Below are 17,190 nucleotides of genomic sequence, written 5' to 3' on the forward strand. Positions count from 1 at the left end.
TGTCCTGAATTATTTATCTGGTTTCTTTGTGTTGGTTTTCCACTTTCTCATGAATCCCATTAGCCTTACTTGCCATGTGTATTCTGAATTTCATATCTGACATTTGAACAGTTTCTTTTGGTTAGAACCCAGTGCTAGAGCACTAAAGAGGTATCATAGTCATTTTGGATTCTCAAGACAGCCTTCTTACCATGTTGCTTGAGTTCTTATGTTGGTCGCCCCTCTGCCCCCATGGGATGCATCTTCTTTTAGTTTAAGACAGATAAGTTTGTGGTGCATCTGGTCCTCTGTTGGGAGTTCTCCTACTCAAGTGAGATCCCTGAATGGGCATTTGAGTCCTGCCCTGAAAGACTGGCCTAGCGGTAGAGGAGGGCTGCATTGTGAGCAGTTTTCCTTGTGGCTCTTCTGCATGTCCCATCGCACCATTCCCCTGGGGTTTCTGTAGGTGGTCCACTGCTGGCAGAATATGTGATTGCCTCTCCTACTCCCATCAGCAGAAAGGATGATCCCTCAGGGCCGCGTGAGCACTGCCCTGCCCACATCTGTAGCCAGTGGTGATTGTTGCCCTGTGTCATCCTGAACACTGCCCCACTCAGATCCATGGTGGGGACATTCATTGGCCCTGGTAGGACTGAGAACCACCCTCCACTTCTCTTTAGGTGGTGGCGTTTTTTGGCCTGTGATGGTTCAAGTGCTGCCCCACCCGTGACCACAGGCAGCAGTGTTAGTTGGCCCACAGTGCCCTAAGCAGTTGCCCATCCAGGTCCCCCAGCAATGGTGGGTGTATGCAGCTCCTGCCCATGTGACATGTGAGTGTGCCCACTCTCCTCTTCCTCCCCCCCCCCCAGGCCTTGCAAGGGTGATGGGGAAGCAAAAGCAACAGATCTGACCCCTATGTCTCTGCAGCACTCTGAGTCTGGGATCTGACAGTGGTACCAGCTGCAGCGCCAGGATTCACAATGCAGCGGGTCCTCAGTGCATCTTCTTTCTGGAGCAACATTGCTGGGCACACACAGTCCAGTTCAGTCGTGTGTCCTGCTGTGCTGGAGGGTCCCTCCCACAGCTAAAATAGTAGTGTCTACATGGGGTGTGTGGACCCTGGGGGTTCTCTCTTCTGTTCATTCCCCACATGTGGTGCCTTCCCTGTGCACCTCCAGTCCTGTTGAGTGGGCTGTCTTTCTCCTCTCTCCTCTTGGGGAGCCTCCTGCCACTTCTCCATTGATTCCCAGTGTTCTCCCCTAGATGATCAATCTGAAGGTGAACACCCAGTTTCAATCACCTACGTGTGAGAGGTGCAGGCTGCTTCTGTTCCAACATCATGGCCCCTTCTCAACACAATGATTTGTTATTGTTTGATTCATCATTGTATAAACTGATCATTTAGTAATTTTATTTTTAGGGAAATGCTAGTATTTCTTGGTGGGAGTTAGGTTTCAGCAGTGTAAGTGCACACACACACACACACACACAAAGTAAACAAAACTGCTGACTCCTCCCAGCTGATCACCACCAAGACTTGCTGGTTCTACCTCTAAATACCTCGAGTCTGCTACTTCTATCTTCCCAGACACCATCTTCCTGGACAGCCTATGCACACCTGGGTTCTTGACTTCTCTTGCTCAGTTCCCACCCAGTTCATTCACACATTTAAAGCATGAATTGGATCACAAGCTTCCAGACTCACCCACCAGTTTCCCATGATACTTGGGATAACATCCAAACTTTCTGAAACCCAGAATTCTCTTTTTGCCTCATTCACTGAGCATGAGCCATCCTGGTCTTGCAGTTTCAGGATCTGAGGTCTGTCTGTAAACCTTGGCCAGAATCGTCCTCTTTTCATCTGAGCATAAATCCCACTTCTTTGGAGGGTCCTTCTCTGGGCACTCTGCCCTGTTCTTTCAAAGCCTCTCTGACATGGACAAGTGCATTTTTAGGAGTTTGTGCACTCAGTTAACACAGCTCCATGAGGGCAGCTCTGCCTACCTTTGTCCATCCATTGTTTTGTCCAGAGCAATTAATGAATAAATATCAGAAAATTTCAAATAAGGCTAGAACTTGGGCAACATGGATGATTTCACATTATACAATACACTCACCCCCGGGTCCCCGTCATCCCATAGGATCTTCTCAACAGCTTACTTTTAAGTCTTTATCACTATGTCCAGTGTTTCCAACTCTTCTTTTGTCATGTTTTTACTGCTCAGCTCCAATCTTAGATTGAAGACACTGCAAACAACACTTCAGCCAATGCTTGTCTCTACTGTCACCGTCCACAGCACACATTTAGTCTTTATTTTTTATTTTTATCAAAAGGGGTCATAAGTGTGTGTCTGACCTCTTCAGTTACACAGTGAGGAACTGAACACCTTGGTCTTATTTTTTTCTCACCATTGAGCTCTGCGTTGAAGTGATTACATGCATCCTCTCTCAGATATATATGTGTGTGTGTGTAAATTATATATTACATATCATTTTCTCTCCTCCCATAATTTCTAGTATTGCTTCTGAATGAGGAGGATCCAAGTTCAATTTCACATGAAATACATATTTTTAACAAGTTGATATTTTTCACATGCTATCACCATCTGTCACTCAGTAAAGTCTAAAAAACAGATATCTCAGAAACTAACCATTTTTTCCTTTTAGAAGAAAATAGAATAATTTTTTAAAGACCCCCTAAAGGGATTGAGGGTAATGTTGTTTTGAAGCAACACTGACCTCCTGTGGCCAGGAGAATCCTCTAATTTTTTCTTTAACCAAGAGTTTTTCTTCTAATAATTACTGTACCATGGTAATATTTCTTTTCAGTCTATTTTTTTAAATTTAGGTACATTGTTATATTCAATGTGTAATTCTAGCTTGCCAAGGCAATATTTGTTATTTGTCCACTGTGAGGGGAAGAACACAACCCAATATTGCAAAACCTCAGAGTACAGAAATCAGAGTATTTGGAATGTGTTCCCTCCAAATATGTGCTGTTTCTTCCATTCAGTGCACTTTCCTCCTGTTCCATTTCTGTAAATCATGCTGTTTTCTTTACCTCAAGATATCCTTGAGGTCAGCCACTTCTTATTTGCCTATAGCTCATTATTTTACTATCAGTTTACCTTTCACAATACCTGACGATGGCTCTGTCTACCACGGCATCGTCACCACTTTGTTTTCTGCTTCCTCAAAGATGACGGTGGCTTCCTGGGTGCCCCCCCTGCTCCGACCCTCTTCTGCCCTCCATTCTAGGCTCTTCTCTCCTCTCGAGAAGCCCCCTGGTCCACCAACCAGCTGCTCCTCAGGAGTCTCTGCTGCAGAGGTAGAAACCGGAAGTAAGAGTTTAAAAATGTTTATGCCAAGTAGACAGAGTAATTTTACGTCTGTTTGAATCTCACAATAAAAAATCAAGCTTGCGTTTTCGTAGTTGTTGTCCTGCTTCCATTTCATGTTCTAGAAATTTATTTCTACTGTCTAATACAGCACCACTGGTCAGTAAAGAGCGTCTACTCCATCTTGCTGGGCTAATCCTTCCCAAACATTCTCATTTTGTAAGCTACTCTCTTACTTGAAGGTTTTACTGTCTTCTTATTTTTCCATTATATCACATCTTAACCCTCCACAGGATTCCTAGTGAATTTCGCCTTCAGCCTGGTGGTCCCACCTTGTTAATTCAGCCCACCAGTTTCCCAGGGGTTTCTGTGTAATTCTTTCAACTCCCTTCTTTTTTTTTTTTAATTTAGAATTTATTGAAAGACATAAAAGAGCTCTACAGAGGTTAAGACAAAGCTTAACAGTAGAGGGGTGGTGGAAAGAGTTCACCTGCTTCAACTCCATTCTTTGCTTACGTTCCTGAGCCAACCCAAGACGCCTTTCCTTCTTGATGGACCCTTCGTGGTCCATCTCAAGTTTTCCTCCTGGGAAGAATTTTCTGCTTGTCCCAATGTCACTAATCTTTCCCTCCACACACTTCCCAGGGCAGTTGCCATAGCAACAGGTTGGCACAGGCAGTGTGCAGCTGCTGTGTGTGTGCCAGGCACTCACCCCTGTGCTCTGTGGGCAGCATCTCCTGTAATCCTCACACTAGCCCTAGGTGGTGCTACTATTTTCACCTTCTTTTTATGGACAAGGAAACAGACACAAGGTATTAAGTCTCACACTCACTGTTGGTTGCATATGTTGTAAGAGGTGGAGCATGGATCATGGCGGTCTAACTTGGTTTTCTATTTTTCTCTGTTATGAACTCTAGAGAGGAGGACATTTAAAGTTTGGTGCTCTTGGCCACAGAGCTGGTGAAGAATTGACTTGGACACATGTCAGCTTTGTTGTTTCCTTGGGTGGCTGTAACAAATGACTGAACCTGGGTGGCTTCAGACAATGGATTCATCATCTCCCAGTGCTGGAGGTCTGAAATCTGGAATTGGAGTGTTGCAGGGTTGGTTCTGTCTGAAGGTTCAGAGAGTCTCTCCCAGGCTTCTGCCTTCTGCAGTAGCTTATGGCGGTAGCTGGCAATCCTCGGCGTGCTTTGCCTTGTGGTTAGATCACTCCAATCTCTGCTTCTGCCCTCATTTGCCTTTTCCTCTGATTTCACCTATGTCTACCCACCCCCATTACCTCTTATGAGGACACTAGTCACTGGATTCAGGCCCCACTTTAAATCCAGAACAACCTCATCCTGAGGTCCTTAGTTGTGTCTGCAAAGATCCTATTTCCAAATAAGGTTATAGGCACAAGGAGTCAGGACTTTTGTGGGGCAATATTCAATCCTCTGCATCAGTCTAACTGTGAAGCCGAATCCTCTCTGTGCCATGCTCCCTGGGGTCAGTTGCCGTGTGCCACACAGCTTAGCATTTTTTTTTTTAAATTAAATCATAGCTATGTACATTTATGCGATCATGGGGCACCATACACTGGTTTTATAGACCGTTTGACACATTTTCATCATAGTGCTTAACATAGGCTGCCTGGCATTTTCTTAGTTATTGTGTTAAGACATTTACATTCTACATTTACTAAGTTTCACATGTACCCTTGTAAGATGCACCACAGGTATAATCCCACCAATCACCCTCCCTCCACCCACCTTCCCCATCCCTCCCCTCCCTTTCCCCCTTCCCCCTATTCTTAGGTTATAACTGGGTTATAGCTTTCATGTGAAAGCCATAGATTAGTTTCATAGTAGGGCTGAGTACATTGGATACTTTTTCTTCCATTCTTGAGATACTTTACTAAGAAGAATATGTTCCAGCTCCATCTATGTAAACATGAAAGAGGTAAAATCTCCATCTTTCTTTAAGGCTGCATAATATTCCATGGTGTACATATACCACAATTTATTAATCCATTCGTGGATAGATGGGCACTTGGGCTTTTTCCATGACTTAGCAATTATGAATTGGGCTGCAATAAACATTCTGGTACAAATATCTTTGTTACTATGTGGTTTTTGGTCTTCTGGGTATATACCTAGCACAGGAATTATAGGATCGAATGGCAGGTCTATTTTTAGATCTCTAAGTGTTCTTCAAACATCTTTCCAAAAGGAATGTATTAATTTGCATTCCCACCAGCAGTGTAGAAGTATTCCCTTTTCTCCACATCCATGCCAACATCTCTGGTCTTGGGATTTTGTGATATGGGCTAATCTTACTGGAGTTAGATGATATCTCAAAGTAGTTTTGATTTGCATTTCTCTGATGATTAAAGATGATGAGCATTTTTTCATATGTCTGTAGTCTGTGCACCTGTCTTCTTCAGAGCAGTTTCTTTTCAAGTCCATTGCCCAGCCTGTGATGGGATCATTTGTTCTTTTCTTGCTTATATGTTTGAGTTCTCTGTGGATTCTGGTTATTAAACCTTTGTTGGAGACATAACCTGCAAATACCTTCTCCCATTCTGAGGGCTGTTTGCTTGCTTTACTTACCGTGTTCTTGGCTGTGCAGAAGGTTTTAGTATGATCAGGTCCCAGTAGTGTATTTTTGAAGCTGCTTAAATTGCCAGGGGGGTCTTCCTCATAAAATACTCGCCCAGGCCGATTTCTTCAAGGATTTTCCCTGTACTCTCCTCTAGTGTTTTTATAGTTTCATGTCTTAAGTTTAAATCTTTAATCCAGTGAGAGTCTATCTTAGTTAATGGTGAAAGGTGTGGGTCCAGTTTCAGTCTTCTACAGGTTGCCAGCCAATTCACCCAGCACCATTTGTTAAATAGGGAATCTTTTCCCCACTAAATGTTTTTAATTGGCTTGTCAAAGATCAAATAACGGTAAGTAGCTGGATTCATCTCTTGGTTCTCTGTTCTGTTCCAGACATCAACTTTTCTGTTTTTGTGCCAGTACCATGCTGTTTTGATCACTATTGATTTATAGTATAGTCTGAGGTCTGGTAGTGAGATTCCTTCTGCTTTGTTTTTATTTCTGAGTAATGTCTTGGCTATTTGAGGTTTTTTCTGATTCCATATAAAACGAAGTATTATTTTTTTAAGATCTTTAAAGTATGACAGTGGAGCTTTTATAGGGATTGCATTAAAATTGTACATTGCTTTGGGTAGTATGGACATTTTAACAATGTTGATTCTTCCCAGCCATGAGCATGGTATGTTTTTCCATTTGTTAACATTTTCAGCTATTTCTTTTCTAGAGTTTCACATTTCTCTTTATAGAGATCTTTCACATCCTTTGTTAGATAAACCCCCAAATATTTCGTCTTCTTTGGCACTACTGTGAATGGAATAGAGTGCTTAACAGTTTTTTCAGCTTGACCATTGTTGGTATATATAAAGGCTACCGATTTATGAATGTTGATTTTGTAACCTGAGACACTGCTGTATTCCTTGATCACTTCTAAGAGTTTTGTAGTAGAATCCTTGGTGTTTTCCAGATGTACAATCATATCATCTGTGAAGAGCGGGCTGATGAGAAGTATGTGTATTCAGTTTTGTTGGGATGAAATGTTCTGTAGATGTCTGCTCAATCCAAATCTTGGATGGTTAGGTTTAAATCTAAAATTTCTTTGCTCAGCTTCTTATTGGAGGATTGATCCAAGACTGCCAAAGGAGTGTTGAAATCTCTGACTATTATGGAGCTGGAGGAAATCAAGTTGCTCATGTCTGTTAGAGTTTCTCTTATAAATTGAGGTGCATTCTCGTTGGGTGCATAGATAACTAATAATTGAAATCTCATCATATTGAGTATTACCCTTAACAAATATGAAGTGACCATTCTTATCCTTCCTTACTTTTGTTGGTTTAAAGCCTACTGTATCTGCAAATAGAATCGCAACACCTGCTTTTTTCTGATTACCATTTGTCTAAAATATGGATGACCATCCCTTTACCCTGAGTCTATATTTATCTTTTAAGGTAAGATGTGACGCTTGTATACAGCAAATATCTGGCTCAAGTTTTTGTATCCAGCCAGCTAACCTGTGCCTCTTTAGAGTTTAAGCCATTCACATTAATGGAGAATATTGATAAGTCTGGTAAAATTTTGGGTATCGAGTTTTTTGAACGTCCAGTGGACATTTTTAATCCTTTCACCACTGTGGAAGTTGGAGTTTGATCAAAAGTTTCTGAGTGAGTTTACTTTTGTGGTAGAGGATTGGGCTGGTCATTATGGAGGATAGGTCTGAGAATATCCTGAAGAGCTGGTTTGGTTGTGGCAAATTTCTTCAACATCTGAATGTCATTAAAGTATTTAATTTCTTCATCATAAATGAAACTCAGTTTAGCTGGATACAAGATCTGGGGTTGAACGTTATTTTGCTTTAGGAGATTAAAAGTCGATGACCACCCTCTTCTGGCTTGAAAAGTTTCAGCAAAGAGATCTTCAGTTATTCTAATATTCTTCCTTTTGTGGGTAATGGATTTCTTACGTCTGGCTGCTTTCAGAATTTTCTCCTTCATATTAACTTTAGTGAAGTTAATTATGATATGCCTTGGGGATGTCTTATTTGGATTGAGTCATTCTGCAGTTCTGAAACTGTCTGCTATCTGAGTTTCTGAATCTCTAGGCATGTCTGGAAAATTCTCTTTCATATTTCATGGAGAAGGGCCTCTGTGCCTTGCGAGGCCACTTTATCACTTTCAGGGATTCCAATGAGGTGGATATTAGCCTTCTTCAAATTATCCTAGAGCTCTTTGAGAGAATGATCCATTTTTGCTCTCCATTTCTCTTCTTTGAGAGTTTGGGAGCGTTCAAAGGCTTTGTCTTCCATGTCAGAAATCCTTTCTTGTGCTTGCTCCACTCTGTTAGTGAGGGATTCTACTGTATTTTTCAGATCTTTGAGGGCTTGAAATTCTTGCTTCAGTGCGTCAAAATCTTTGGTGGTTTTGTCTTTGAAATCGTTAAATTCTTGAGACAACTTTGGAATTTCTCCTCAAATTTCTAATTCCGACTTTTGAATTGCTCCTTGAATTTCTAATTCCAAATTTTCCTCCATTCTATTAATCTTGTTTGCAACCCAAATTCTGAATTCAATTTCCGACATCTCGGCCAGCTGTTTATGAATGGGATCTTCAGTTACATCTGCCATATCTTTCCTTGGGGGGGGGGGGTTTGATCTATTCTCGTAATTCATGTTACCAGAGTTTTTTCGCTGATTCCACCCCATGATTGTTTTACACCATTTGATTTTTCCTCTGGACCTTTTTGAGGACCCGTACAGTGCTATGGCCTGAGAAACTGGGGACCTGTTTGATTTGGTGGGGCTAAGTGGTTCTGTCTTATTTTTAGCTGGTCTCTGTTCAACCCTAGTGAAATAGTTACTCTGGGTTGAAGTCACAGCTGTGGAGAAATACCAGCAATTAAGTCACTCCGCCCCCCACAGGCAATAATTGGAAAAGGAAAATCAAACCTTCCTACAACCACATACCCAGGGCACCACCTGAATAGTCCTTGGGCGATTGGCCCAGTTCAAAAAGTCCAAATCAATTGTCTCAGTCAGCACCCGTGTCAGGTGGGAGAGTTTAAAATGTCTCTGGCAACTGGATCGCAGGGGTCTGGTGACTACTCTGGTATGGCTTGCTCTGTGGAGTCAGGAGGACCCACCCAGCAAATAGATCAGTGTGAGAAGGTTGATGTCTCCTTCCCCACCTTGCACCTGTGTCACACCCAGTCACTGGTAGCCCTGCAGGGCTGTGACTCAGTTGCCTGTAGTGAACAGATACTCTAGGGGTTTGCACCTGCCTGAATTACAAGGAAATCTATTTCTGCTCAGCCAGGCTGCTGCTCTCTGCCTCTCTCTAGCAGGGTGAGGTGAGGCATGAAAACCTCGGGTGCTTGATGGAGGCTGGGGGATGTTCACTCAGTTCCAGCCCCGCCCCTGATTGATGTTACTGACAGAACAGAACAGAACAACTTTGCGGGAATTTGTTTCTGTCCCTGCTAAATTCCCCTGCAGAAGAGAAGCTGTTTTGAGTTCCCAGAGCCTGTGCCTCAGGCACTGTCTTTGCTCCTGCAGGTTTGTATTTGGTTAGCTGTCACTTCTAGCCACCTGTCTTCCTTTGTGTATAGGCTGATGAGCCCCTGAGGGCCGGGTGCATCTTAAGCTCAGTAAAGTGGTCCTCTCCGTCAGCCCTACCCTGGGAACTTCCCAGTTCTGCGCATGTGTTTCTAGTCCCCATGCTCCACCCAGGCCGGTACCATCTCAGGCAAACTCTTTACTCCCGGGGACTGTGTTTCTGTCCCAGATCTGTTCCATGGTGGTTGCCACCTGAGTAGATGCCCAGCCTCCTCTGATTGCCCAGGGAGACAGGGGGTGTGGCTTCAGAATATCCTGGAGTGAGCCGTATTATTGCTAAAAGACGGCTGCTGCTCTGCACCTCTGGACACTCCTGCTCTGGTGTGGTTCCCTCTCAGCTGACCGTCCTCTCCTTGCTCCCGTGCCCCAGAGTCAGCACTGAACAGCTGCAGTTTAGGCACTGTCCACACCCCTTGAGAAATCACCCAAGAATCTGGACTCCTGGGGGACAGGCCTCCAGACCTCAGAGTGAGAGTGGAGGGGAGTGCTGGGAGCTCAGAATTGCAGGTAGAGAATATGTACAGTTTTATACAGTTTTATGCCTGGCAGAAGAACGCCATGGCACCCTAGTAGGGGAGGTAGGTCTAGTTTTTAGAGGATGTCTCCCATGGAGTGTAGTGGGTGGACCTTTGAACTCTGCTTGTTTGTTTGTGGGGCACTCTGAGCTGTTCTCATGGGGGAGGGGACTCCTGTCCAAAAATATGGAACGCTTCACGAATTTGCGTGTCATCCTTGCGTGGGGGCCATGCTAATCTTCTCTGTGTCATTCCAATTTTAGTATATGTGCTGCCAAAGCGAGCACGCAGCTTAGCATTTGATCACATGCTTTCCATGCATAGCTCAGTGTTTCACAGGCCTCATTGTATTTAAGCTGCTATGATTAAGGACCGTGCTTTATACATCACCTGTGGCCACTCAGCACTGCCCACAGCCCAACACACAAGGCACCATCCAGGGAAGGAATGTCAGGCTTCAGTGTGGTAAGTCACTGGCTTGGAGAATCTCCCAGAACTCTACACCACAGCATGTGGGCAGTGGCTCACACCAGCTATGGATAAAGTCGTCCTGTGTGTAAGCAGAGGAAAGGGTGTTCTTCCCCCAAAGAGAGAAGCATATTGGGAACACTAGAGGCTTCTGGTACATGCCAGGCATGCTCACCCACTTTATTTTAGTCTCATTTAATTAATGCTTTGTTCATTACAGTTCAGAGAAGTGTGTATAGGGGGAATGAAATACCCAAAGTAGCAAAATTGCAGTGGATTTGAGCATAATAGGTTAGGGTATTATGATTGAAGGAAACAACTTTAAAAAATTCATTTTGAAAACAATTATTGAAAAATGATTGAGTCTCAAGGCATTGCAGGTCTTATTAATCAAATAAATGCTTTTATTGGAAAGACAATAACCCAGCACTGTGAGAGAAGCTTCACTTTTTTTTTTTTATATTGTCATTCCTATGGAAAGCTTTTCAGCTAAGTAATAAAACTGCATGTAACTTTTAGTCCTAAAGTTTTAACGATTCTTTCCTTGATGACTTCACTTGAGGGAAGTTAAAAATAGTGGAATTAATTCTGAGCACAGCAAAGCCTGACTCAGAATTTCAAAACCCAATTTGCATTTTAAACGTTGAAGAGTAAGGACTTTTGTTTGTTTACTTTTTTTTTTTTTTTTACTTAGCCCGGGTTTATGTAAAGTTAAAAGACAGCACTTTTAACCGACTATGATGTGTCCTGTAATTGGAGACTGACTGGGCGGGTGGCAGGGGATCTGCAGGAAAAACTCAGCTTTTGAGTATCCTGGGAGCGTTTTTTTTTTTTTTTTTTTTTGTTATTCCCCCAAGAGAATGAAGAGAAAATATATTTGAAGTTGACTGCTGTCTTGAAAAGAAGCTTGCTTTCTTAAATGACTTAAAAGACTGCTTGCTTAAACGACTTAAATATATTTTCTCTTCATTCTCTTTGGGAAATAACAAATGATATAAATCTGTGATGAGACTGTAAGGAAAAGTAAAGGTCTTGTACTCCTTTCTATTTGCCTTTTGATAACTTATTTTTATGTTTCATACTCTATTTGAGGGTATGTGTTCTTAAACATACTCTTATTTAAAAATCTCTCCTCTCCTGTTATGAATTCTCTGAGTTCATCTTGATATTCCAGTAGTCAAGAAATTGCAAGATTGTTTAGTTGTGTTATCTGGAGTGGCCCAGACAGGGCTGTTGTTGGTTTATCAGCAGCACCCCCTTGTGGCTATTTTATGCATTTCAGAATTTTAAATAGTTGAAACATTTCAAGGGCAGGCTACGTTTGATTTCTAAACAATATATATTTTATTCTGTTTTTTTAGGTTTAATTTACTTAATCTTATCTCTTGCTCCAAATTTCATTCCAGCCTGAGATACATTTTTCTTTAGGCTTTAAATTTAGGTATGAAGCCTCTGGCTTGGAACAGACTGAGCCTAAGGTTCATGTAAGGATTGAAGACATTTTAATAATGTCTGAACACTAAGTTATTGCCAAAAATATATACCAAATACTTGCACTTTAATTGCTTTTAAACACTTGAATATTTAATTCTAAAATAAAGTTTTCTCAAGATTAAAGTATTTTAAATTCTCGTTATTGGTATTTAATGATATGGCACTCCTTTTATCTTTATTTGAACTCTGGATATAAATTCTCAAGACTTCCTCATTAACCACTAAATTATATATCTTGTGCAACACCACTATATATAACCACTAAATTATATACCTTGTGCTCATATTCAATTCAATTAAATTCTGTGTGAAAGTATTTGGAAATTAAGTTGTTTGAATAAAAATTTCATGTGCAAGAGGCACAGAGTCCTCAGAGCAAGTTAGAGCTTCCTTAGGCTTTAAATTTCTAAAATGTGCTCCGTGTTTCAAATCAGAAAAGTAAAACTCAAAATTCATGCATTTCACATGAGCTGAATATTTGGCTTTTGAGCTTTACTCTAACTCTAGGTATTCTGGTGTGCTGCTAATGAGACTAATGTTAAAAGCACTTCTTGACAACTTCTTACTTTTTTGGTAATCATGGTTCCCTATTGCTATAACCACTTTCTCATCCGCCCCTCATAGTTCTGGCATTTTTGAATAATTTAGAATAGAAGGTCATTCAGAGATTATTTAAAGTACAGTTTTGTCCAGACTATGTTATATATTACTTTTGGAGGGTACTAAATAGATGCTCAGTTGTAAAAATGATCAATTCTAGGGCAATTGGTTTAGAGGCCCAGAACCTTATTCTTTATGAATCTCAAATACTGTGAGGACTGGGGTTGAGGGCTGGGACTCACAGGAAGCTGCTAGGAGAAAAGAAGGTAGTCAGGTAGTGCCCAAAACACTAATTTGTATTATACTCAATCTAGTGCACTGAACTCTTCTCCATGCAAACCAAATTAATTGTATGCCACTGATGAATACATCTTCAGTATTTTCATGAACCCCTTTTTATTTCCCCTCAAGGCTGACTTTGTTGGTTTTTAGAGTTCAGTTTCATGTGTTAGAGAAGTCCATAGTGTGATTTGTGCTAGGCTGCTTTGATTTTTAAAAATATCTTAAATCCTATATTTAAAATAACTTTCTAATAAGTTCTTTTAAAGAACTTACATGAAAAGAGTATGTCTGTATTAAATCCTGAGGCCTGATGAAAAGCATTTGTGTAGTTTTGACTTTGTAGAAGAGAAAGGTATCAGGGAGAGTGTCTCTGTTTATCACATCCATTTGTGACTGTTTAGAGCCAGCTGCCTACTTATAAGATCACTCTGGAGACTATAATCTTGATGACAATTGTAACTTGGAGTGGCTTCACTTCAGAGCTCTAGCTTGTCTTGAATTTGGGACTTTGAAAAGGCAACGGAGGGACTCAATGAGAATGATGAAATCTTATAACCATATAGAGATCTTAACAGTATTCTTTTCCACAGCTTTTCCCTTTTTAAAGTAGGCTCTGGCATCAGAAAGTCTGGATTTATCACCTATACCAATTATATCACATGTAACAAATTACCTCAAAACTTAGCTGCTAAAAACAATATGCATTTATTACCTGACTATTTCTGTGAATCAGGAATCCAGGCATGATCTACCTGGGTCCTCTGGTTCAGGGTGTCTCACAAGGGTGCAGCCATTGTCAGCTTGGGCTGTGGTCTCATCTGAAGGCTCAGCTGAGGGGGAATGGCCATTGCCAGGCCTCAGATCAGGTGGGCTAGAGATACCAGTTTCTTGCCAAGAGGGACTCTCTCCTGGGAGCTCACAATACAGGAGTTGGCTTCTCACAGAGTGAGTGAGAAAGAGAATGAGGGAGAATGAGAGGGTTAGGAAGGTGGAAGTCAGAGTCTCTTTGCAACCTAATCTTACAAGTGACAGCCCATCACTTTTGCCATATTTTGTTAGAAGTGAGTCACCAGGTCCAGCTCACATTCAACTCGGGGCAATGGCAGGAGTGCTGCCTGGCACACACTACCTCAAGGTCCTTGCCTCAGTCATTGACATCTCTGGGGTCAGGTTCTCTTGTGCCAAATGGGTAAAATAATGACTCCCACTTTAATGATCATTAAATAAGCCAGTAAGATAAGACACTAAAAACTGCATCTGGTATATAGTTAGAGGCAATTCAATGGTGGTACTAACAACACCCCCATTTTATAAATAAGGAAACTGAGATATCATACTGAATTTAAGGGATGTATCCAAAGTCCTGCAGCTCAGAAGCAAGGGGACTGCTACAATAGAATGTAAGTCCAGGCCTGTCAGACTCCAAAGTCCATCTTCTTTCCCACTGATTTATCCCAATTGCAATGGAGGCTTGGCTGTGGTTCCATCCCTAGGTGTGTACCTGGTAGTCAGACCTATATCCTTATTTGCATTTTTCTTATGAATGATTTCCATACTGATAAAGCTACTAGCCATTTTTCTCTCTTCATCTACTTTGATTTTTTTTTCAAATTCATAAATAAATCTCTTTATTCCTTTTGCACTAGGCTTCTATTTCTAATTGACTTCCACATACCTTATTTTTTTCCTTTTATTAAGTCATATACACATAGATCATGAATACATTTATGCTTTTGTGGGGTACAATGTGTTGATTTTTTTAATATAATTTGGAATGGTTACAACAAACTAATTAATATAGCTTTCACCCCATTTACTTAATTATTGTGTTAAGACATTTATGTTCTATACTTGGTAGATTTGACTTGTACCCATATAATATGCTCCACAGGTCTGGTCCCACCATTTACCCTCCCTCTATCCAACCTCCCCCCTTCCCTCCCATCCCCTCTACTTCTCTCCTTCATCCTGGGCTATAGTTGTGATCTATCTTTCATAAGAAAGTGTGAGTGATTATCAATTGGTTTCATAATCTACTCTGATTTATCGGTATCATTTGATGTGGTTGATCACTCCTCACCTTGGGAAACACTTTGGTTTTCCTTCATCCTCAGGTCTCAACATATTGAAGTGACTTCACTTTAATCCTTGGACTTCCCTTTTGTTTTTAGGCTGCGTCTTGCTGGTGTCATTCAGTTTCATGGCTTTCAGTATCTCTCTCTTTTTTTTTTTTGTAAAAGACTCCCCAATTTGCATACTGATCCCAGGTCCAGCTCCTGATTTTCAGACTTGCTTATCCAACTGCCCACATGCATGTCTGTGTGGGTGATCCCCGCTTGTCTAATGTGTATCTAAATCTCATGTTTAAAATGAACTCCTGTCTTTCATCTAAAAGCTTTCGGTTAATTTTTTCCATATTCTTTTTTTATTGCAGTTTTTTTCTTTTTTTTTTTTTGATCGGGGCTGGGGTTGAACCCGCCACCTCTGGCATATGGGGCCGGCGCCCTACCCCTTTGAGCCACAGGCACTGCCCTCCATATTCTTTTTTAATAGCTCTTAGAGCATCTTCTCACACAGTGTGTATTTTACTTCTGTTTCTATTTTTTTTTTTTTTTTACCTATTTCTATGTTTTACTTATTTTTATTTTCTATAGTTGATCTCTGTCCTCTGGAATATAAGCTCTATGAGGACCAGGTTTTAAAAATGTTTCTTTTGTTTTGAGGAATATTGTATCCTATTTAAGTGTCTGGATATAGCTGAACATATAGTGGTAGTCAGTAAGCATTTATTAAATGATTAAAAACATAAACAGGGCCAGATGTGGTGGCTTATGCCTGTAGTCCTAGCACTCTGGGAAGCCGAGGCGGGTGGATAGCTTGAGTTCCCGAGTTTGAGACCAGCCTGAACAAGAGTGAGACCCTATCACTACTAGCAATAGAAAAAGCAAAAGCAAAAATCAAAAAACCAAAACACTGAGGCACGAGGTTTGCTTGAGCCCAAGAGTTGGAGGTTGCTGTGAGCTATGATGATGCCATGGCACTCTACCCAGGGCGAGAGCTTGAGACTCAGTCTCAAAAACAAAACAAAACAAACAAACAAAACCATAAACAGATGATATATATAACATTAGTGAAGTGTTTTAGAGAAAGAGATTGTAATCTTGTTCTCATTTTTGGGTACATAATTGGAACCAGGAACACCAGGTCTCTTCCTTTATCCCACTTTAAAACAATAGCCCTAAATGACATATGGTAATCTGCCACTGAAGAGGTGACACAGGGCTCAGCAATTGTAACAACTGTGGGCCTCTCCATAGGTGGCAATGGTCAGCATTATCAGAAGGGGAGGGTTTTTTTTTTTTTTTTTTTCTCTCTCTCTCTCTCTTTCTCTACATTTTTGCCATCTGGCTTTGAGAACTTGGATACTTATCAAGATGTTAGGCAATTCAATTCAGCATTTATAAAATCTGGTAAATGACATAAAAAAATCCTACTTACTTCATGGGGCTGTTGTGCAGGTTAAAGGAGATAGAGTGTGTAGTGCAGTTGCTGGGTTTCTATCCCTTCATGTCACTGTCATAAAGGATTTATTTTTCAATGCACATAGCACCCAGAGGCTTGAAGAAAGTGTCCTGGGCCTTGGCCTTCACTCTTCTTCCACAATGACAAGTTTACAGCCACTGGTCTAGAACCTGCTAGCACATTTTTCTGGAGGCAGCATACTGGATGACATTACCTATTCCTGAGGGAGGAGAAACAGAACTCACGTGGTTTAGAGGGAAGAACCCCAAGCTTCCCCAAGTGTGGGGCTGAGGTGATGTTACTCTAGTAACTTCCATAAACAGGGGAGGCTGTGGCAAGTTGGGAATGGAGCAAGAAGGGATTAGGGAAGTGAGAAACAGGTTTGTTTTTATTGATATGAGAAGTATACTTTCTGAATACATGTATGGAGCAACATGAGAATCAGGCTGTGTGTTATTGCTAATTTAACAATAAGAGTAAATGACTTCATTAAAAATGTGCTTTAAATATAGAAAAAAATTCCGGCAAATTGAATGGAGCTTTTTTCTCTTTTTATTGTAAAAGGTCATAGCAGTTCTAATTCCAATGTCCAATTACCAGGCACGATCACTACAGCAAAGCAGAACCAACGCAATTTCAATCTCAGGTTTTTGCCTCACCTTTAACTAGCTTTGCTATGACTCACTGCAATTTTCTCATCAAAAAGCTAATTTTAGGAGCAAAATGTCAAGAAAAAGATGAAAACGAAGAGCCTGGTTTTGCGGAGGCTGAGCCTTTTTAAAAATTTAGGCTGCACTCCTAAGCTGCCT

At 41.2% G+C, this 17,190-nt stretch overlaps 1 non-coding gene across 1 annotated transcript; it reads right to left on the reverse strand.

Annotated features, from left to right (window-relative positions):
* Positions 1 to 10,195: 10,195 nt before the first annotated feature.
* LOC128572147 (U6 spliceosomal RNA) lies at positions 10,196 to 10,302 on the reverse strand. The gene has a single exon (XR_008376060.1). It is a non-coding gene; the product is annotated as a U6 spliceosomal RNA (small nuclear RNA).
* Positions 10,303 to 17,190: the final 6,888 nt, after the last annotated feature.

This window comes from Nycticebus coucang, chromosome 19 (genome assembly GCF_027406575.1).
Source record: "Nycticebus coucang isolate mNycCou1 chromosome 19, mNycCou1.pri, whole genome shotgun sequence".
NCBI classification, from domain to species: Eukaryota; Metazoa; Chordata; class Mammalia; order Primates; family Lorisidae; genus Nycticebus; species Nycticebus coucang.